The sequence below is a fragment of the Hyperoodon ampullatus genome (assembly GCF_949752795.1).
Source record: "Hyperoodon ampullatus genome assembly, chromosome: 16".
NCBI lineage: Eukaryota > Metazoa > Chordata > Mammalia > Artiodactyla > Ziphiidae > Hyperoodon > Hyperoodon ampullatus.
The window spans coordinates 31,267,676-31,290,953 of record NC_136929.1 but is presented as its reverse complement, the minus strand read 5'-3'; positions in this window follow the sequence as shown (position 1 = coordinate 31,290,953).

Genomic DNA, 23,278 nt, shown 5'->3' with positions numbered 1-23,278 from the left:
GTCCAAGGGTAAAAACAATATATCCTAGGTATTAAGAGCTGCTTTTGAGTCTTGGGTTTGAATTCCAGAAGCTACCTATTCACTATTTTGGGGGGACAAGAGAGCATCTTTCTAATCCTCCATTTCTTCATCTATAAAATATGGCTAATCATAATTATTCTTTAGAAGTAGGTGTGTGTGTATGTGTGTGTGTGTACGAATTGACATAAGGCATAAATAAAGTGCTTAGTACGATGCTGTTTAGGAAATGGCAAATTAAGGAATGTGAATTATGTGTGTCGGTAGGTAACCAGGTTTTTGAGGGTTTTTGATGTGGACAGTGACATAATGAAAAACTGCCATATGATAGGATAATAATGTAAAAAATGGACTGGGGGGAGGGCCAGAGTTACAGGCCAGGACAGTGCTTTAAAAACTATTGCATTAAATCTAGCATGAGTAATTAACTGCCCAAATTATAGTGGTGATAACAAGGATAAAAACAATAACAGGGGGTTAGATTTAAGAGATTTTGTGCAGAAGAAAAATAAGACTTCATGACTGATTGAACATGAGTAAGGAAGTACAGGTAAGAGAAAATTGATACAGGCAATTCTGAAATTTTGAGATCCTCTGACTTAGGAAATGGTGGTCTATTAAAACAGAAGTGTGAAGGGGCAGCCAGTTTTCAGAGGGGTAGGGTGAATTTAGTTGAAGATATACTGTTTTACAATTAAGATGGGAAATGAAATTGCTGAGGTATAGAGAGGCGCAGAGGGCAGAGGTTATACCTAGGAGAGCCTTATACTTAGAGGAGTGGGAAAGCATTGAGGAGGCTGTTAAGAAGGCAGGTAAAGTACTGGCCGGGGGTGAAGGAGAAACCAAAGGTTGAAGTAAAAATAGATTACAGAGAGGGGGGCTTCCAGCCTGGAGTGCAGGGTCTAATCTGTAGATAGACACTACAAAGGCCCCTAGGGAATGTGCCAAGGGCACTGAATTTATCGATAAGGAGGTCATTGTTAACCTTACAACAGGCTTTCAGAATTGTGATACTTTGGAGAGAGACCAGAGTGAAAAGAGATGGCAGGAGGAGGGCTAGAAGGCAGCAGGTGAGAAGTTTGACAACCAAAAGAAATGAAGTGTAGGCAGCAGGAAGGTGGTTTTCAAGACACCTTTTGCAAGGCAGAAGAGAGAGAACAATTCAATGCGGACATTGAACCTGCTGGAGGGGCAGGGATTAACAGAAGAACTAAGTTCGTAGAGCAGGAAGATCATAGAATGGCAAGAAGGCAAGGAACTGGGATATCTCTGCTTATTAGATAAGAAGGAAGGAAAAAAATGATAGCTATAAAAACAGATATTTTGAGCTGGGATTTGCACTGGTCTTGGAAAAATGAAGTTTGAAAATGAAATTTGACATTGTCTCCAAATTAAGAAGGAACCAATAAGATGAAAATGAGGAAAGTTCTTCTGGGAAAAAAATCATGGTATTTCCCCCATCTTTAGGATAGTACAAGAATGATAAACGTCATGTCCAATATGGTGGGGTGAGCAAAGGCTGGCCAACTGAAAACTAAACACGTTGTAATTCATGAAGACAATGGCACTTCGTCCTAGAAATTCTAAGTAAATTAACGAAGGAATGGTGAATTCAAGGTAAAGTGGTGCTAGGGAAAAACCTTGCTTTCAGTGACGGACTGTCCTACACTGTGAAGGCAGGAACCTGGCATTGCCTGATTGGGTAGAACTATAAGTAATTCCCTGGCAGTCCAGTGGTTAAGATTTTGCTTTCCAATGAAGGGGGTGTGGGTTCGATCCCTGGTCGGGGAGCTAAGATGCCACATGCCTTGTGGCCAAAAAACCAAAACATAAAACAGAAACAAAAAAAAAATCGTAAAAAAAAAAGAAGAAACAAACCTCAGTAGGATACAACAGCTTAGAATGCTTTGACGTCAGTCAACAACCAGTGAGATTGCCAAGAAAGAATATTGAAACAAACAGTGGAAGGGATCCAGAGAATAATAAACTTATATTTTCAAGCCACTCAATTAGAAAGTGACATGACAGCATATAAACAGGCAATATGTCAGCATTTTATCACCAAACATCCTATGTTGACAACCCAACCAGCTGAACAGAATGTTATAGAGTGGGACAGGCCATTGTGAAGGGGAAAATGCTCTCAAGCCAAAATAAATACTTTTCCATGTGACATTTCAGAATGGCAAGGTTTCAAAAGAATAGCAGATAAAATAACCCTACTAATAATGAATGAGAAGAGAGAAATACTCTGGGATGACAAAGAAAGATAAATAAATGAGAAGCAGAATTTAGATTAAGAAAAGTTTAAGAGCATGGACTGAATTTCAAGAAACCTGTCATCTCATGGGTCTTTGTGCCTGAAGGTCCAAATCTGTAACTGGTTGTAGCATATATTTCCTCTGCTTTAAATGGCAGTGGAGACACATCCCATTACAAAGGGATAGAGCTGAAATGATGATGATGAACGGCACTGCTAGTTTTTAGTTCTGTGATACTTGATGTTTAGGCACATATTTTCAGGCAAGAATTCAGGCAATCTTGGCTATCAGAAAGAACTTTGCTTTAGGAGTCTTTAGAATCAGAAAACTTGGATTGTAGCCTCGGCTCTATGTGACTTATGACAAGTCATTTGATTTCTCTCTTATCAAATTCCTTATGTAAAATGACAAAGAAAGGCTAAGTGCCCACTAAGGTCTTTATTATGTTTAAAAAAATCTATGTTTCATTGATGTGAGCAGGAAGATGGCGGAGTAGAAACACCCTGAGTTCACCTGAGCACACCAAAATCACAACTGTCTGTAGACCAACCATCTATGAAAAAAATGGAACCTACTAGAAAAGATCTTCTACAACTAAAGACACAAAGAAGGAACCACAATGAGATAGATAAATCGGAAGCCCTTCAGGGACCCAGAGGAAGAGGCAGTCACAGATGAAGACTTGAGTCCTTGAATCCTTGACCCATGTTGGACTGTGATATGAATGAGATACAGATTTTGTGCTAAGTCATTGAGATTGGGAGTTTTATCTGTTAAAACAATTAGGGTTATTTTTCATATCTAATAAAGCAATGAACAAGAAAAAAATCTATGTTTCTACGAGAGTGGGGTACCACATTATTGACTGCCTAAACAATCAGGTTGCTTTTTAGCAAATAACATTAGGTGCAGAAACAACTATGTGGTGGGTGACAGAGTCCTTCTGCAAAATAAAGACTTCTTATGGGGGGATGATCCGAAGCCCAACACAGAGATGATATTAAAGTCATAGTACTGAATAAGGCAAGCTAGGGAGGGAGAGTAGACAGAGGGGAAGCCCGAAGATGAGCCCGACTTCTTGACCTCCAAGATGGTGAGGACCTAATAAAGGAGGTTGAAAGCAGTCTATGAGGTTGTAGAAGAACCAAGAGAAAATGGAGTCCGGGAGGCCAAGGAAAGAAAACATGTTAAGGAGGAAGCAATGATCAATGTTGTCGAACGCTGTTGATCAAAGGAAGATGGGGGTTGAGAATTGGCCATTGGATTTGGCAGTGTGAGGTCATTAGTGACGTTAGTAAGAGCAGTTTCAGGGAGTGGGGCATGGGGTGGGGTGGAAGAGGGCCTGACTGGAGTAAGTTCGAGACTGAGGGGAGAGCAGAAAATAGAGCCAGCATGTTCAGGACCCTTTTCAATGAGTTTTGCAGGCAGTAAAGGGAAGCAACGACTGAAGAGAGATGTAGACTCAAGAAGTTTTGTTTTGTTGCTCAATGGAGATGAGAATAATGCAGTTGAGCAGAAACAACTGATGATGCAGGAGCCAATGGTCAACATAAAAACAGCAAAACAATGTCATTTCAGATGACAGTAAATGCCACGAAGGAACCACATAGGATAGGGATCTAGAGAAACATTGAGATCTTACTTTAAAGTGGCTAAAGAAGGCCTTTCTGAAATGTTTGAGTGGAGATATGGATTTTTTCAGTGGGGGTGGGGTCGGGAGGAGGGAGCGATGAGCAGAGAAAATAGGAAGTTCAGATGATGTGGTTCAGTTTGGAAGTTTTGGGGGTGTAGGAAGGGAGGACAGTACGTCGGAAGAAAAGTGAGCAACAGAATAAACCAAAGCTGAAGAGTAGGTAGGTCCCAGATGCTGTCAGCGTCTGTAGATCACAACAAGTTGAGGTTTGGTGGTAAGTGCCAAGGGAAATCCCTAGAGGGTTTTAAACAGAGAATGTTTTAATATGATCATTAATAACATGTTAATTTCAATTTTTTTAAATCTTCTTGACTTTTTTTATTTTTATTTTTTTTTGTGATACACAGGCCTCTCACTGTTGTGGCCTCTCCCGTTGCGGAGCACAGGCTCCGGACGCGCAGGCTCAGTGGCCATGGCTCACGGGCGCAGTCGCTCCGCGGCATGTGGGATCTTCCTGGACCGGGGCACAAATCTGTGTCCCCTGCATCGGCAGGTGGACTCTCAACCACTGCGCCACCAGGGAAGCCCCATCTTGCCTTTTTTTAATGTGCTTTATGGTTTACAAGTGCTGAATCTCATCAGTGAAGGCTCACGGTGTTCAAATCCTTTGCTTAAGGTCTTAGCACAGACCCAAGCACTCAGCTCGGAGCAGACTACGAACTCAAACCCAGTTCTACCATCTGCAAAACAAGGGATTTTCCCTACCATTCTCATTCCTTGTCCACACTCCTCACACTTGAATCTGTCTCCATCTCTACTGCTTCTCAACAGAATTCCTCTGATCCTCAAACACCTCAGGGTTAACCCCAAGCATTTCTCGTGTTGGGTCTCCTCAACACCCACCAAGAAGGTCAGATAACTTTCTTCCTGCTCTCAGCTTCTCTATTTCTTCTCATCTGGAATTCCTACAGTTTTTGTTGTCTGTGCCCTTTGTGTTATGTGATTATAATGACTTGTTTGAGAACAAGGGCTTTGTCTCCTACTTCGGATTCATCTTAACTATGCACAGAACAGGGAATAACACACCTTGGATAAATGAAATAATGTGTTTCAAAGGCCAAAAGTTATTTTCATTTGGAGCTATAGAATTTCTCCCCTATGAATTCTGACAAGGGCCAATGAAACAATCACAGTGGACAATATTTAAGAATTTCTAGTGAAGGTAGGTCTGGGATCACTGGAGGACATTGTATGTGTTAAAAGCAATGCTCTAAAGACACTGGGAACGTTTACTTTTACTGAAAAAATAAGCTTTTAAAATTTGATACATTCATTTGTGAAACTACAAAATTGCCTTCTAACTACAATGGATGAGACTTGCTTTTTTTGTTTTTCTGGTTTTTTAATTAATTTATTTTATTTATTTTTAGTTTTGGGTGCGCGCAGGCTTTCTCTAGTTGCTGCGAGCAGGGGCTACTCTTCATTGTGGTGTGCAGGCTTCTCATTGTGGTGGCTTCTCTTGTTGCGGAGCACGGGCTCTAGGCACACAGGCTTCAGTAGTTGTGGCATGCGGGCTCAGTAGTTGTGGTTCACGTGCTCTAGAGAGCAGACTCAGTACTTGTGGCACACGGGTTTAGTTGCTCCGTGGCATGTGGGATCTTCCCGAACCAGGGCTTGAACCCATGTCCCCTGCATTGGCAGGCGGATTCTTAACCACTGTGCCACCAGGGAAGTCTGAGACTTGTTTTTAATGACAAACTTTTATTCATAAATGAAAAAATTCAATATATCAAGCAGAATGGACTAAACATTATGTCAGATATGTAGGACTGGACTACTAGAGACTGATATATTTGATTAAAATCAATAAGATTTGTGATTAAAACATACGAATTGTATTTTAAAAGCCTGTAATAGAGTTCTTCACTTGAATCTATTAAGTTTTCAGGTTAATTTGCCAGACATTTGATCATTAGTTTTGGGCATAATTCAATGAGTAAAATTACCCTTTTAAATCTTTGGAACAGAGAAAGGAGTTTCAAATTAAAGACCGTATTTTAATCAACTTACAGTTAATTTTTTAGATTTTGGTTTTAAATTAATTGCTTATGATTTGTTTTGAAATATGAAAAGCATTTATTATAAAATAAAATGTAAAGATAAATATCAATTTCAGGTCTTCACATAGGCATGGAGCTGATATTAGTGAAACTGTGATCCAAGTGGCTCAAGAACAAAATAGGATTGACCTGTAAGGCTGAAGGCAGAGAGTCAGAGACTGAAAATGTTCCAATGGCTCAAGTGGCCCCAAGCCACCAAGATGCCCCCAAATAGGAGAGCTGAGAAGTTTGGATTGCTACCATCTCCACCATAGAAATGGGCCAGGGTAAATGAAACTTCCCTAATATTTTATTTATTTCCAATCAGCTGCTGCCACCTGGAAATGATATTATTATGATGACTTTATTCATTGCAGAAAAGTTTGAGTTGTTGAAGATTTAGTACAGGGTATGACCATCTATACCAAATCATTCAATTTATATGCAGAGACTATTGAAAATTTATTTTACTATGGGCCATAAACTATGTGCAGCACAAGATTCATCTGTAGTGTGATTTTTATCAGCTTCTGTAGGAATAAAATTGTTCCGTTTGAGTTTAAACGCCTGACATCAAAAGGCAAAAGGCAAAACCTCACCCTAAAACTGAAACTGCCTTACTTAAGATGGAAGAATAATGCAGTTACCACCCTTACTATACACAGATTATAAAACTAAGGAACTACTTTTGCAGTAAGTCAAATTGTTAGATCATATTTTTATACCACTAAATCCTAGCAATATAAAAAAATAATCTGTCAGGAAGTCTACAAATGATTCAACAGCAAGTTGGGGCTTGGAAACAAAAAGAATTGCATAGTACACACCTGTATCAGCTTAGCTATAATTATGTAGATAAAATTATGTGTATATTTTTCATCAGTAACCATTTATTCAATTCAATTCAGTAAATAACAATGGATAAACTGCCACATACAAAGCACCGTGTTAGGCAGAGATACGCAGAGGCACAGATACGTAAGATACAGTCCTTGTTCTCAAGGAGTTTACAGTCTGGTGGAGGAGACAGAAGGCTACACAATTAAGTCTAATATAGCACTTGTCTGGCTGTGACAAGTGCTATTTGAAGCAGTAAGTTAAAAGAAAGCGCTATTAATTTTACCCTGGGAATTCCCTGGCAGTCCAGTGGTTAGGACTCTGCTCTTTCATTGCTGAGGGCCCAGGTTCAGTGCCTGGTCAGGGCAGTAAGATCCCATAAGCCATGTGGCCAAAAAAAAAAAAAAAAAAAGAAATTTGCCAGGAGGGTTCAGGAAGGCATCACAGAGGTGAATGGTGAGTAGAACTTCTAAAAGCAGAGAGGAGATAAAGGGCTTTCCAAGTGGAGGAATAACACGATGGAGAGGATTTAGATTTGGCTGGAAGATACAGTCTTGATAGAGGATGGTTAGAGATGAATCCATGTGGGGATGGGTTGGATTCAGTAGATAACAGAGCTGAGGAGACTAGTCTGAAGGCCAGAGAAGACTTGATGGAGGCTGGAACAAGAGCATTGACCCTGGGACTTGTGGTTCTGCCTTGATTGTGTTCTTTTTTTGTGTGCCTGAAATGTTCTCCTGGGGAGTTTCTGCTCATCCTTCAAAAATCATCTCCAGGGCTTCCCTGGTGGCACAGTGGTTGAGAGTCCGCCTGGCGATGCAGGGGACACGGGTTCGTGCCCCGGTACGGGAGGATCCCACATGCCGTGGAGCAGCTGGGCCCGTGAGCCTTGGCCTCTGAGCCTGCGCGTCCGGAGCCTGTGCTCCGCAATGGGAGAGGCCACAACAGTGAGAGGCCCACGTACCGCAAAAAAAAAAAAAAAAAAAAAAAAATCTCCAATAAACATGTCCGGGTAAAGCCTTCCTCTACCATCTCAGATCGCGTATGTGTCTCCATTCTTGGTGCTTCTGTAGCATTTGGATCAAACCGTGGTTGGAGTTCTTATAGGCTGTGTCCATGTGAGCAGCAGGTTGGGAGGAAGACTTTATTTGCAATCCCTTGTTTGCAAGGGTAGTCATGGGTGGAGGTGGGCAGCAGGCAGCTGGAGTCTGTGCCTTAGGAAGAACATAGTGGTTTTTGTTTGTTTGTTTTGTTTTTTAAGTTTTTGGCTGCGTTGGGTCTTTGTTGCTGCTCGCTGGCTTTCTCTAGTTGCGGCGAGCAGGGGCTACTCTTCGTTGAGGTGCGCGGGCTTCTCATGGCAGTGGCTTCTCTTGTTGCAGAACTCGGGCTCTAGGCACATGGGCTTCAGTAGTTGTGGCATGCAGGCTCAGTAGTTGTGGTGCATGGGCTTAGTTGCTCCGTGACATGTGGGATCTTCCCAGACCAGAGCTCGAACCTGTGTCCCCTGCATTGACAGGCAGATTCTTAACCACTGTGCCACCAGGGAAGTCTGAACATATAGTTTAAGGTAAAGATTTGGTAGGAATTTGTATAGAAATGGCCACAGAATTAGATGAAATTTAGGGAAAAAATTAATGACTCAGTTTGGTACATGTTGAGTTTCAGAAGTCTATAACGTATTCATAGTTTATTTTTTTAAGTTCTGTTCTAGCTGTAGACTTACGTCTTTTATAAACTTACAATCTAGATATATATGACCCAAAATAAAGTATGTCATTTAGTTGTAACCTCAAGGTTTTTCTTGGGGAAATTTTAAACCTGATAGTAGGAAGTATTATTAATATAAGATAAAGAAAACATTTTCTAAAAAATTCTAGGTATAAGTATTTTAATAAGACAACTGAATGCCTAATTGGGGCATATACTACTTAACTACAGGTTACAATTATTAGCAGAAGAATGCTGCCGATGTGAAAATCAATAATTAGCTTTCAAATGTAAGTCAATTCATGACTGAATAAATCCTGTTTCAAGAATAAACTCATGTGTGTTTTACAAGTAGTCATGGTTCCTCCACCCAATGCCAAATCACTCAATCAGCTCAGCAAAAGTGTAGGTAGATCTGTAAAATGATGCTCTGGAAGACATAACTGGTGAGTTTATGGGGGAAAAATGTGAAGCTTCAGAATTTACTTAAAGTTATAATTTCAAGAAAAAATATAGAATTTATTTTGCTGCCAACTATATTGGGGAAACTGTAGACTTTTTCTAAAGGAAAAAAAGAAGTTATGTGTCTTTGCTTTGTCATTTGCTATTCCAAGTGTTGATAGGTTTGGAGTTAGGATGTCTTTTTCCATGTCGGATTCTACATAAGAGGAGGAGGAGGAAAATTTGGGGGGTAAAGGGCTACACAAAGCAGATCCTACAGTGAGGAAAGGAGGATGAGAGAGCATGAAAAAAGTGACTTGGGAATGAAAACTTCTTGACAAAGTCAAGGATGTGGGAATAGGGCTTCCCTGGTGGCGTAGTGGTTGGGAGTCCGCCTGCCGATGCAGGGGACACGGGTTCGTGCCCCGGTCCAGGAAGATCCCACATGCCGCAGAGCGGCTGGGCCTGTGAGCCGTGGCCGCTGAGCCTGCGCGTCCGGAGCCTGTGCTCCGCAACGGGAGAGGCCACAACAGTGAGAGGCCTGCGTACCGCAAAAAAAAAAAAAAAAAGAATGTGGGAATAAGATCAGGCACAGAGGGAGGTGGGCACGCAGGAAGGAAGGTTGTAAAGGGATGAACATAGAGGCAGGAGGCTATTAGGAAGGAAAGCTGACCACAAGTTGATGCTAGGGAGAAAGCAGGCAACAATATCGAACGTAGACATTACTTAGCGTCAATCCCTATGGGTGGAATGCATTCATCTTTTGGGATGATGATGAAGATGGCCAAAAAAAAAAAGAGATCTCTACATAGTTTCAAAAATGATAGAATAGGAAGAAGATTGGAGATTTTAAAAGAAAAGTAGGAATTGGCATGATCAAGAGAGAAAGGGATTGATCCGAAACAGAGTGATGGTGTGATGGTTGACAGGTAGGTGTGGTCCGTTCTCTTTTGTTTTAGCATGGAGGAGACCAGAGACCGTTTGACTGAAGGCCACCAGACAGCCTCAGAGGAACCAAAAAGAGCCTCAAAACAGAAGACCAGGGCTTCCCTGGTGCCGCAGTGGTTGAGAGTCTGCCTGCTGATGCAGGAGACACGTGTTCGTGCCCCGGTCCGGGAAGATCCCACATGCCGCAGAGCAGCTGGGCCCGTGAGCCATGGCCGCTGAGCCTGCGCGTCCAGAGCCTGTGCTCCACAACGGGAGAGGCCACCACAGTGAGAGGCCCGCGTACCGAAAACAAAACAAAAACAGAAGACCAGAAAAAGTACTTTAAATAAGAGCACAGAGTTTAAAATATAGAGCAAATTTAGTAAAAATAGACCAGCATAGCATGCCTCAGCAGTGGCTCTGAAAAATTTTCCACTGTGTACACATGATTGAGAATGTTTGTGTGTTCCACGCTCTCATGGGAGTATATAATTTCTGGCAAATTAACTGTAATTTCGCCTAATTCTCACCCACTCAAGAAAGCCTATCGAGGTGCAAAGGAGAAAGAGTGACAATTGAATCCCCTCCCGTTTATACAAATCACTCACATGCTTGAGCCAGAAAACAAGAGAAAGGGAGGGTTCAGAGCTATGGATTAAGGGGCTAATGTGTTATCAGAGAAATGGACAGGGGGCTTTTGTGTCTTAGTCATTTCACATTAAAAGAAAGGGATGTGCCCTGTGGACCTCTGGCTCATGAGAACCTCTGATGAACTGATGAAGTTGTTTGAATAAATGAGTCTTGAGAATAAAACTTTTGTTAAAAAGGAAAACTTTGGGTGAAGGGAGAAAACCGGGGAGGACAGGGAAGAAGGAAAGGATATGAATGCAAATGACGGCAGACAGAGGATCTGGGAAGGGGTCCTCAGGGCATAGAGGGGACTGCTGTCCGGGTCTTGTCAGGGTTTCATTGCTGGGCAGAGAACAGGCATCGCCCCAAGATCCAGGGTCCAGGCTGAGTGATGAGGCCAAGTTGCAGGGCGGTCCTTTATAAAAGCAGCCTTTTTGTCCTTTAGGTGGTAACAGGCTGGTGGGTCAGATATATCCGTTCTTTTCCTCTCTGTCTCCTTTCTCCAATTTATGAAATCTTCCCGGGCAATGGGTATTTTTCAATCTTTAGGTACCACTCAGTCCTAGGGGATTTTCCACAAGGACTTACAAAAATGCAGATTACACTGTAAAAATGCTTTTCAGTCAATAAAAATCCTGTTTCACTGGGCAAATTTCTTTATGATGTTTAACTTTGGTTCAGGTCCTGATTCCGAGAAGTGAAATTTGGTGGCGTGAGAAGGAAAAACAACGTGGAAGGAAGAAAACCCCAAGATAGCCATTTAAAGCTCCACAATCAGACCTTGTTTATGTGATACGGACTCAGAGCTTTCTCTTAAAAAATGCACGCAATTAAGAAAATGCTTTGAGAACATAATACTAGGTCCCTGAAATCCGAGATCCACCTCTCATCTTTCTAACTCTTGGGAACGCAGTTAATAAGAACTTATGTTTTTAATACACTGATTCTTAGCAACAAAGTAGTTCTTTAATTAATACTAAACTTGAATAATGCATCGTCTATTATCTTGCACGGCACATAACATTCGGTAACTTGTACTGGCAGATTTGTTTACGTATGTCACCACTGTACCTGTAATTTAGTTTAATGCCAGGTCAGTGTGCCAAGTGTGTGTGTCTGTGTTTTTAAAGCTTTCCCCAACTGTTGTTTCATGGGGCTTCATAGTAGTAGCTAAACAATGTCTACATTTGGAAATATAGTGACTGTCCCTTGCAGGTAGCTGTAATATTCTTCACTTACACTAGGGCATTGAATGGCTAGCTTTTTAGGGAATGATTTAATACTATGTTAAAAAATGGGAAATCTTGGCTGAAGTTGTAGTTAGTTCATTGTTCATAATTTTGCCAAAAGAAGTGCTGTCTTTTAAGTGAGTTAAATCAAAATAAAAACACGGTACTTGAAATAAACATATGAGACCCAGTCAGATGATTCATTCACAGGAAAGATCACATGTGGATGATCTGACAGATCTTTTTTGGTTTTAATTTTTCTAATTTCTCCCATCATGATATACATTTTTTCTGATCCAGGGAATCATTTCTTGGCCGAAAAATCAAGTTTTTCCCACGTGACCAACTTGCCCAAAAGGAGGATGTCCAAAAAAAGAATTCATGTCAGGTCCTTTCTACGTCAATCTCCATCAGAGTCTTGTCCCTACAGGTGCTGTAGCTCGAAGCTTGGAATGAAAAAGGACTCCAAAAAAAATGAGGCAACCTCAACTCATAACTATTTAAAACTACTCCCCCCTCTCCTGAGAAACTGTCAGTAAGGAGTGTGTAGTTTATTCCCTCACTCCACACCGGATTTAAGTGGGCAGAGAGCAACAGGATTTTAAAAGTGTTTCGCCCTGACTTAAGTCCCTAAGATTTAAAGTATTTTGTCGGTCTGAATGTCTAACCAGTACAAACTTTAGCCATCAATTTCCAAATGAAGAATTCCTCCCTTTGGTATTCACAAGCGTAACATACATAATACTTTATCTCTGGCAAAGCTATTAGTTTTCTGGCCTTTGGCTGGTCAATGTATGCAGTATCTATAGTTATTGCATGCGAGCGTTCTCGACTGACTTGCAAACCCTTTGATCAAACCAGCTAAACTTGATTTTCCAGATGATTCGAGAGACAAGGCACACATCTCTCAGCTTTACGAGTCCTGGCAGGCCATCAGGACCCCATGCTGCCCCACTCCCTTCATCAGAATCAAAGGTAAACAGGGAGCCAGTTCTCATTTAAATAAGTAGCATCGAGATCTTGCCCCAACATTCACCGTTGTAGCAGCAGAAGAAAAACAACAGTTGAAGTAAGAAAAAGGTTTCCTTGGCAAGGATGCCAAACTAAATAATGACACCCAAAGCAAAAACACGCTGCACTGAAACTCAACTTTAGTCGATTCAGCCTACTTGAAACAAAGCTTTTTTTGTGATTTCAAAAGTGAACATTTTACTTTGCTCTGGCAGCCATTTACATGTTTTTGAATGATCTGATTATGCATAAATCCCCTTTCTACAGGCCTTTCAGCACCTCCATCCCATGAGTGATTTGAAAACAGGACTGAAAATTTCAATATATGCGGCGCCTGCTCTCTGCTTCCTCTTAACATTTTAAAACATACACTTCGAGTGACAATGTTTTGACATACATGGTCATTGTGTATTTTCTCTCCCTCTCTTTTATGACTTTGGAAACATTTGTAGGAGATCAAGGTCTCTACTTCCCATCCCCTAGAAGTTCAGGGTCCATCACCCCGTCAACCATTTCTTGCTTTGTCGATGCCACTGTTCTATTTATTTCACTTTGGCAGAATTATTTGAAATTGCCATACGCATCTGCCTTTGAAATTTGTGCAATTTGTAGTAGGGAGGCAACAAACAAAAATCAGAGTTTTTTTTTTTTTTTTTTTTTTTTTTTTTAGTTTGTTTGTGTTTTAACAACTGAAGCAGTGATGTCAGGTCTTTATGTAAAGAGTGACCTGTAAGCATGCTCAGTGAATAGTCGGCTGGACTAGTGAAGTATAAATGGTACACATTTGAGAACATATGGTGGCCTGGAAGGGGTTAAAGAAGCAGGGAAACACTTTCTCAGGCCCCATTTTTCTTTGGAGGAATTCATAGCTAGAAATGTTGGCACAGTCCTTAGAGAAAGTTCCCTTTTAGAGGCAACAGTTCTTAGTACATACTGAACTAGGCCCTTGAACAATTCTCGGTTGACTTTTTTTTCTTCCAAAATTGGAGAGATATCCCTGTCACTTTGGCTAAATTCCTAAATGTGCCATCACATTCTGTGTCTCAGGACGCTTTCCTTACCTTTCTCTGCAGCATCATCGGCCAGCTGCCTGTTAACTCTTGCTTGGCACTGCAGAACAAGTTCATTGAGGGTTGCCTCTCACACTGGGACAAGTATGGTGAAGCCAGAAATGGTACTTTCTACCAGGGCAGGTGCTCCTAGGTGGTGGCAGAAATGCCACAGTGTAGCCATAGTTTGATTTCTTCAAGCCAGCTCTGGGACAGGGCAAGTCCTCAAAGCATCATGGGACTTCCCTGAAAAGTTATTCTTGCTAAGACCAACCTTTAAGAAGAATAGATAACTGTATTTAGAGAGAGAAAATTCTTGTGGATCTCAGCAGCTGTTGACACTTCTTGCTTACTCTATCTTTCATGTGTGTGTAAAACTGCATTTTCCTGTTTTGTTTTTTTTTTCTCCTATCCCTCTGACAACTTGTTCTCAGTATCCTTTGCTTTTTCTTTTTCCTCATTCTAGATGTACTAGCTAGATAATGTTATCTAGCAGTGAAGTTTCAATTGCCTACTATATAGTGAGGATTCTCAAATCTAAATCTCAGGACAACTCTACTCATTAGGGTTTCAGAGTCACGCATCCAGCTAATTACTAGACAGCTGCTTTTGGATGTCCCCCATATACCTCAAGCTCAACCTGTCCCAAACTGTCATCAGATACAGACCCCCTTTCACCCTGTGACCTGTGACTTGTATCTCAGTAAATAGCATCATCTTTAACCACATTTGTTCAAGCCATAAACCTGAGAGTCCTGATTCTTCCCCTTTCCTTACTTCACCCAGCTAATCAAACCAGGTCCCATTGATTCCACCTTCCCCAAATCTCTTGATCTACCCATCTCGCTCCATCTTTGGGGGCACTTAGAGCACACACTCGGCACCGTCTCCTGCCTGGATTATTGGCTGGGCTTCTTGCCCTCAGCCTTGGAGACTGACCTTTCGATTTATTTGTTTATTTATTTGGCTGCATCGGGGCTTAGTTGCAGCACACAGAACCTTCATTATGGCGTGCGTGCTTCTCTCTAGTTGTGGCGCACCGGCTCAAGAGCACGTGGGCTCAGTAGTTGTGGTGCGCGGGTTTAGTTGCCCTGTGGCATGTGGGATCTTAGTTCCCCGGCTAGGGATAGAACCTGCGCCTGCTGCATTGGAAGGCAGATTCTTAACCACTGGACCATCAGGGAAGTCCCTTGGAGACTGACCTTTCTAAACTATAACTCAGACCTGCCATGCTCCTGCCTTAAAGCCATCAATGACTCCCTCAAAGCTAAACCTTTTAACATAGCTTCCTAAGTGTACATTTTTGGACTCTGTATACTTTTATGTCCTTATCTCTTTACACTTTACCTCTTAAAGGGGACCCTTCAGATATTTTCTTTTACTTCTTGGTCTTCCCTTGTGCTGTATGTTGCCTTTTGCCTGGTTATGTTTTCTCCTTCTTATATGTGGCTGATGCCCTCAACCTTCAGGTCTTGTTTAGACATGGCTGTGTTTAGGAGTCTTTCACTAGTGTTTCATCTCTGGCTTATAGCATCTTCTGTTGCAGCCCTACACACCTGCACATCATAACAATCCCTGTGTACAGGTAGGTTTGTCTCTTTAGGAGTTTCTATTTTTCACTCTCCATCCACTGTGAGGGCAGTGACTCATCAAATGTCCAATATGTAGTAGGTAATTAATAAATATTTGGGGGAAGGAAAAAGAACAAATGAATGCATCAAAACAGGGCCCACAATACTAGCAGAGCCTGTCCTACTGGGTGAGACAAATAGAATGTCTCCTTCATTCCTGAAGTCAGTGCTGGTAGAGTCATATTTAATTGAACAAGGAGAGGAGGTTAAGGAAATGTTAGGACTTGCAAGATTCTTAAAGATAATCTTTCTTTTATAGATGAAATAACAAAGACCCAGAGAAAGTAGGTTACTTCATTATCATCCCATAGGATGACTCCTTAACTCCTGCCCCAGCATCCTCTTTTCTCAGGCTTTTTAATCTTTGCTACTTTGATATTTATGTAATAGTAGCCCACATTTTGGCTTTTTGTTTGTTTGTTTTAATGTGCATGTTCCTGCCTACTACTGAGCTGAACATATGTCTAAAATTTATTGGCCAATTGGGGTTTCTCTTTATTCAGTTGCCTATTTATATCCTTCCTTCATTTTTTATAGGGTCGTTTTTTTCTTGCACATTTTTAGGAATTCTTTATATATTCTGCCTACTAATTCTTAGTCATTTATACGATTTGCAAATATCTAGTAAAATAAAAAATGCATATAATCTGTGACCCAGTAATCCTATGCTTAAGCATATACCCTTGAAAGAAACTCTCACACACAGGGCCAAGAAAACATTCCAGAGGATTGTTCTTGTGGTGCTATTTGTAAAGGCACAAAATTGGAAATAACAAATATACATTCAGTAAAAGAGTGAATCATTAAATGAGGGTATATTCACATAATGGAAATAGAAGCTTCAGTGGATGAAATGGCTCTTCATGTTATCAACATATATGATGCCAGAAAATATGTTGACCAGAAAAAACAAATGACAAATCAATACACACAGTACTCCATAAATGCAACTGTAACCATCCCACGAAACAATTCTAAAGAATATTTACAAGCATATACATATAAAGTAAAAGCAAGAGACATAATGCACAATAGTGTTTTCTTCTAGGGAAGAAAACAGGTTAAGGGTATTCAACTGGGTCTGCAACTCTTTACTTCTTGAAAATGATTTGTGGAAAATACAGCAAAATTAATATGTGTTGATTCGGAGCTGAGGGTAAATGGATGCCTGTTATGTTATTCTCTGTATTGTTTGTGCCTGCTCAAAATATTTCCCAATTAAAGAAAAAAAATGTCAGCAAGGTATGTTAGAAACTTCTTTCAGGCAGAAGTGACAGAACATGCACATTTTTGAGGCCTGGAAAAACAGGATGCATTTGAGGAAATTATAGCAGAGAAGTGAAGGGTTCTAGTGATGGGGAAGATTCTAGTGAAGGAGGTGGTGAGAGAAAGATCATGAAATACTTCACTAGCTGACCCAGAGTTGGGAAGAGCTGTGGGTCTCTGAGCATCGGAATTTCCTTTCCCTGAAAGGAAAACTATATCAGTGAGAATAACAATGTTTGATTAAACCTTTACAATCCATTTATAGGAATAGATTATAGGAGCTGAAAAGGAACTCAAAGACCATCAAGTCCAACTCTTTCATTTTAGTCACAGAAAAATGAGGTCCAGGAAAATTAAAGCGTAAAGAAAAGAGAGGACATTTTGTACGAGGATATTGGGATACAACTAATCCAATCATTCAATAGACTTATACTGGCTGACTTCTTAGTTGATGTGACAACTAATTGTACTGCAGAGATAGTAGGTTTTTGAGAGAATGGAGCAGAGGATAGATTAATTTGGATTAGGAGGTATGGATAGTGTTTTGACAAGTGGGACATAACAATGTAGACTTTTGAGCATCAGACAAGTAACACCAAGTGTCTAGTTGCCTGTGATATAGGTTGTTTAGAATGAAGAGACATAGAACATTGTAGAGGGGGGCACTTTGGAGATAAACTATCTCACAATTGTGCCTGGATAGGTCCTGCTTGCTGGCTCATTAATATCATGCTGGATCCATCTAGGCTTTTATGGCTCCAGTAAAGACTATCTCATTAGGTAGCCCAAAGCCAAGAGATAATTGTGAGGGCCTTCTGTGAAGATCTACGAAAGGTGACCTAAAGGGACATCACCATTGGGGTAGATCACTGGGATTTCTCTCAGGAGCTTTCTTCTTATATGAGCAGGTTGTGAGGGCTGGGAAGCACCAGTGATATCCATCTCTGACCAGTGAGCCGTCTACCTGAGGCTCACTGTCAGGTCCAACCCCAGGGAAAGATAAAGAAGGCAGCATGAATCACTCTGTCCAAATTAGCTCTTCCATCAGATCTCCTATCATAATTGGCCTCACATTCTCCCAGTTAGAGATACTGGTCTATGGACACCTAAGGGGTTTGATATCTCCTTTGGAATGAACATATGGGGCTAATTAGAGAAGATGTTATTCTGGAGATTTCCAGAGTATATCAATACTATGCCAATACTATGATGAATCACATTAGCTAACTGCATTTTAAAAGGACTAGGGAGCTTTGTCCTAAAGGGGTGAGATGCAAGACTGGCAGGTTTCAACATGTTGCTGATAGTCTAGACCAAATAAAAACCGTCACAGCCTTAAAATTCTCTTGACCAACTCTTACTCAGACATCTTCAGGTTAGGTCCCTCTATTTTACACATTCTCAGAACTCCACATTTTCCTTTGTAGCACATATCAATATTTTAATTAAATACTTATTTAAATAATATGTGTTCAGTGTTTACCTTTCTAGATAGACTGTAGACTCCATGAGTACAGGAACCACATCTTTCTTATTGTTTGCAAAATCCTAGAGCCCTAGCCTGGTGTGTAGTTTACAGTAGGCACTCACCTCATACTTGTTGAATGTATACGTGATTGACTGAATGAGTGAATGAATGAGTGTAAGAATAAAAAAAGAGGGAACGAAGGATGAGTGAATCAGTGGATGGTGTTGGTGGAGCAACAGGAACACTAATGAGAAGGGTAGGCCCATATAGGCCGCTATGGGTGGGGCTCTGTCCTTTGATCAATCAACTGGAAGTGGGGCAAGAAGGAGCAAATGTTTTAGGGGCAGGAGGGGAAAATTCCTGGGTAGTGGGGGTATGGAGAACCTGTTTCTGAGAATAAAAGAAATTAATTCTCCCTGGAGGTATTCCAAAGTCGAATTTGACCTATTTCTTAATTCTTCTTGTGTTGAACACGGTTGGGTTGCTCTGAGTGGTTACTGCAATGTCACCCCACAACCTCAAAAGACAGTGATATCTTCAGGAGGACCATGAAATTGTCTCTTTAAATATAGATTTAGTCATTATGGGGTTTGTAAGTTTGAGGCCTTGGTAATCCTCAAAATTTATACACAAAGCTTCGTTGTGACTGGCCTTGTCTTTTATGACTTAACTGAACTACCCATTCACAAGATGACTCAGGACAAAAAGATATTGCATAAATATGAAATATTATTACTATACCATAACCATTTGATTCCAGGTGACTTACCTTAAAAAACAGTGTATTCACGTCCACTTTCCCATGATATTTAAATCTTGGTTTATGAGTTTCCCAGAATAGGAAGTACAGAAAAGTCCAGAAGACCATAGAATTCAATTGTCTATGTGATTTATCTACCTCTCTATTTACCTTATATTTAAATTGTTCAAAAATATTGAAGTCTTATATGATGTAAAATATTTTATCTTTGGTTCTGGGTTGAGGAATAGAGGTACAGATTTCATGGTGATCATCACTGATCTTTACTTTGAAAACTGATACTTCAATTCATTTTCTGGTTCAGAACAAACTAAGAACGTCACGTTAATATTGCTTCTTTTGAACATGTCATGTGTACTTACAGGCTAAAGTAGTAGTTATAATCAAGTTTGATTTTGATGTACTGTTTCTCTGATAAGGGCACACCATTAGTTTTTTCAAAAATACAACCTCCTTGGCCTCCTTTTGTTGAAATTGAAAGTGTATATAGCAACATGAAAGCTTTCCCTTCTTTTCTGGATTAGACAATGATTTAAATTTTTTAAAAATGAATAGATAGCTAGTGGGAAACAGCTGCATAGCACAGGGAGATCAACTCTGTGCTTTGTGTCCACCTAGAGGGGTGGGATAGGGAGGGTGGGAGGGAGACGCAAGAGGGAGGAGATATGAGGATATATGTATACGTATAGCTGATTCACTTTGTTATACAGCAGAAACTAACACACCATTGTAAAGCAATTATACTCCAATAAAGACGTTAAAAAATAATGAATAGATTTTATTTTTAAAAGCAGTTTTAAGTTTCCAGAAAAAATGAGCAAAAATTACAGAGAGTTTCCATTACCTCCTCTCTCTTCCCCCCCCTTAGTTTCCCCCCTATTATGTTGCAATTTTACAATTCATGAACCAATATTGGTATATAATTACTAACTAAAGCCCATAGTTTACATTAGGTTTCACTTTCTGTGTTACACTGTTCTATGGATTTTGACAAATGCATAATGTCATGTATCCAACCATTACAGTAACAAAAGGAACAGCTTTACTACCCTAAAAACTCTTGTGCTCCACCTATTCACCCCTCCTTCCTTCTGTTAAACACCCCAATGATGTAATTTTATGAAAAGTAGAGTCATATTCTTCTAATAGCAGCATAGAATAATGCCAGGAACATGACAAAAACTAAATGGACATGTATAATATTTTGTTCTTCTACTAGTATTATTCTTTTCATCTTCTTATTACTCTAAAACTCTGCTTTTGAACAATGCATTGACAAGTATGAATTTAATGAATTTCTCAAAAGCCTTATCAATTAATGTTTTTCATCTATTTTTGTCTTTAATGTTGCACACACACCCCCAATGATGCCCCCCACCCCGAAAAAGGAAAATGTCTGGAATAAGAATAGAAATGTTCTTCCTTCCCTCCCTCTTTCACTGAAGGTGAGAGGCACTAAATTGTCAACTGTGGTTCATTTGTGAGTACAATTACCTCTCATGCCCAAGTCGCCAAAATAATTGCATACCCCCATCAGTAACACCATCTTCAGAATCACCAAAACATCATCAAGAATTTTTACCAAGCACCTACATGATGCTGTTAGTCTTGACCTATCAGAAGGAACTATTTGACAGTCATTCTCTGGATCCCTGAGACTTTCCCAAAGCTTTCCTTGCCTCTCAGAGAGGGTGACGGGATAAGGGAAACCTTTCTCTTGGCATTACCAAGCCATCAGACTTAGATCACTGGAATGGATACTTTCTCTCCTGACATTGCTGGAGTGTGCTGTAGAATTAAAGCACATATAAAAGATTGTAGGGGCTTCCCTGGTGGCGCAGTGGTTGAGAGTCCGCCTGCCAATGCAGGGGACACGGGTTCGTGTCCCAGTCCAGGAGGATCCCACGTGTTGTGGAGCGGCTGGGCCCATTAGCCATGGTCGCTGAGCCTGCGTGTCCACAACAGAGAGAGGCCTGTGTACCACAAAAAAAAAAAAAAAAAAAAAAAGACTGTAGAGGCTGCATCTCTCCATTCTTGACCAAAGGAAGAGGAATTTCCCAGCTCTGTAGCACCTGAACTCCCTGAAGAATAGCTTGCTTAGTTCATACGAATATTACCTTCTCTAGCATTCACAGAATCCAACGTATCCTCTACAGCATGGTCTTTAATTGGTTTTCTTATTAGTTCAAAAATAAAACATGTTGAATACATTGCCATGGCTGCTCCTCTAATTAATGAAAAGACTATGTTGAGTTTAAAAACAACAAACTCTTTTCATGTCCAAGTTACTTTTAGTAACCATTATAAATTATTACTTTCCTCAGCATCAGAGGTGTCTTATGACTAAAGAATGAGACGACCCCATGATGCTCTTTAACAATGGCTCTTATGTTTCTTTAGTAAACTCATAATGTTAATTACACTCTGCAACAGACGGAGTACCTTCTATCAAGGACCTCGATGCACCTTACAAATGTCATGAGTCATCAAAGCCCTTCTATAATGGAGGTAAGTATCTATGGCCACAATTTTACAGTTAAAAAAGCACAGAAAAGGTACATGTTTTTGCTTTTTAAAGTGGAATATGTTTTAGTCAAGAGATTTAGTCATCATTTATGAAGGCAGAGAAACTCCATGAATATTTATTGAATGAAACTCAATGAATAAAAAGTAATGAAATGGCTCATCAACAGGCTTTGGTTATCCTGGCAATGAACACCTGGACAGTATTAATTATTTTGATGAATTGCAGATGAATAGATCAAAAATTATCCACTGCTCATTAATCAATCTTCTTAATGATTAGTGTAGAAAATAGCTATTGAACCATCATAATGATATAGCAAATCTAGAAAAGGGAAATGGCCAAACATTTTTGTAACACAATACAGAAACATTAAAATTTAGAGCCAGAAGATTCCAGAGATTATTTTGTCAGCCCCTTTCACATCTCACATGAGAAAACTGAGATCCAGAAAGGTTAATAAGTGCCTTGCATAAATCACTCAGCTTTTAGAACCTTACTTTAATTTCTTTATACTTCCTCCTGTTTCAGAAAGGGTTTAACTCGGCTCAGTCTCTCAGCTGGTTAGTGGCACCACTAACTACAATCCAGGCTCCTGGCCTTAATCTATCCTTCTCCTCACTGAATTCTATTTTTAAAAACTTTCACAGGTGTTTTTTCATACCCTAACTATCATAAAATCATAGGCTGTGAAAGTTCTAAGGAAGGCACTTTTGTTGATCTTCCTATTTTGATTTGTAAGGAATCTGATATTTCAGGGAGTTTAAGGGAATCATTCAAGGTCCCATGACTAGTTTACTGGCAGACAGAGGCCTAGAATCCCCATTGCCTCTCCTTTCATTGTTTCAGAATCTGGAATTTTAATCTATTAATCAGGATCCCAGTAACCAAAAATACCAATATAATTTTGTGTTGATTTTTCTGAAATCACAAGCGAATAGTAAGGATTTTAAAATTAAAATTAAAAAATGTCCAGGGAACATCATTAGATCAGTAGTAATTAAGATAGCACCCATTCAATATACACACTTATGTTTCTTTCAAAAAAATAAAATAAAATATTACACCCATTCATTCGATATCTTCTAAAGAGCTATTTAATCATCATCATGATATAGCAAATCTAGAAAATGGAAATGGCTATGTGAATCCAGACAATTATGACTATTATTAAATCATAAGGACTCTGAAGTACTGAAGATCCCAAAGTGCTGAATTTTCAGAAATTGAACTATCTCCATCAAGGTTTCACCATTGTGTATTTTTATGATAAAAACTGGCAACCACAGGTAAAATGTCTGCTAACCCTCAGTGAACAAGAACATCTAGCCAAAAGAACACATTGATTCTTAACCAGCATTGATAACTAAGAGTTTCTAGCATTTTCATGAGTTTTAAGTTTGTATCACCCCCTTCCACAACCACATTCTTTTTTTTTTTTTTTTTTTTTTTTTTTGGCGGTACGCGGGCCTCTCACTGTTGTGGCCTCTCCCATTGCGGAGCACAGGCTCCGGACGCGCAGGCTCAGCGGCCATGGCTCACGGGCCCAGCCGCTCCACGGCATGTGGGATCTTCCTGGACCGGGGCACGAACCCGTGTCCCCCGCATCAGCAGGCGGACTCCCAACCACTGCACCACCAGGGAAGCCCCACAACCACATTCTTTAACTAAACAAGGATCACCAAATAAAACAAGAATGCTTGAGTGAGTTTGGAGCCTGTTTTTGTTTCTTGTTTTTCCTTCTTATTTTACAGAGCCTTCCTTTCTGTAGAAGTTGGCACACAAAT